The sequence below is a fragment of the Octopus bimaculoides genome, chromosome 5 (genome assembly GCF_001194135.2).
Source record: "Octopus bimaculoides isolate UCB-OBI-ISO-001 chromosome 5, ASM119413v2, whole genome shotgun sequence".
Lineage (NCBI taxonomy): Eukaryota > Metazoa > Mollusca > Cephalopoda > Octopoda > Octopodidae > Octopus > Octopus bimaculoides.
This window is the reverse complement of record NC_068985.1, coordinates 79,467,915-79,468,955: the sequence shown is the minus strand read 5'-3', so window position 1 is coordinate 79,468,955 and position 1,041 is coordinate 79,467,915.

Genomic DNA, 1,041 nt, shown 5'->3' with positions numbered 1-1,041 from the left:
ATATATATATATATATATATATATATATATACAAGGTGGAGTGAATAAATTGTCGTCTAAGTTACGCAAAAATGAAACTAACACTGACATCTCATTTTTAACAGATGTATCTACTACCAAAATTACATAAAAATATCTTGAAATACTAAACAGTAAATTTATACCATAAAATCACAATTGGCTTCAACCACAGCCCTGCAGACAATTTCAGAAGCTCCTGCAACTCTTCTGGCGGTCTCCTTGTTTCAGATAGTGAATGCTGCCATAATAATTGCCTGCAGTTCATCTTTAGTGTTACAAGGAACTTTGTTGATCTCTCGCTCAACTGCGCCCCACACATAATAATCATGGAGGTTGCACTCTGAGGAGTTAGGTGGCCAGTCTCGCAATCATCAGTGCAACAGCCTAGCCATTAAGACATGCACCTTCACACATACATAAATACATACATGCATACAGCTTTACATGCATGCATGCGTGCATGCGTACATGCATGCGTACATGCGTGCCTACGTATACGTACATACATACGCACACACCCGCACGCATACACGCACCTACACACATACATACATGCATACATACATGCATACATACATACACACATGCATACATACATACATACATACATACATACATACACACATAGAGAAATTGTGTACAGTACTAGAAATCAGCTGACCAGCAGATATTAACATGAAGCTAAAGATCAATGAAAAAGAAAATACCTACGCTGAACTATTGAGAAATCTTCAGTTACTCTACCCAGGTTACAAGTCCAAGTTTATACCTGTTATTATTGGGGCACTTGTATATGTAATACACTGCGTATGTACCAATCCTGAGAAATTAAGTTTCTCAAAACCAGAAAGGAAAAAGCTGATCCGTGCCATCCCTGAAACAGTAAAAATTTCTAAAACTTTCCAAAAGTTTATCAATTAAGTATATATACGCACGTTTAGACATACAACTATATGCATAAGAATACATGCATAAAACATAACATGCAAATCTACACATATACTGACTCTAAATACTGCA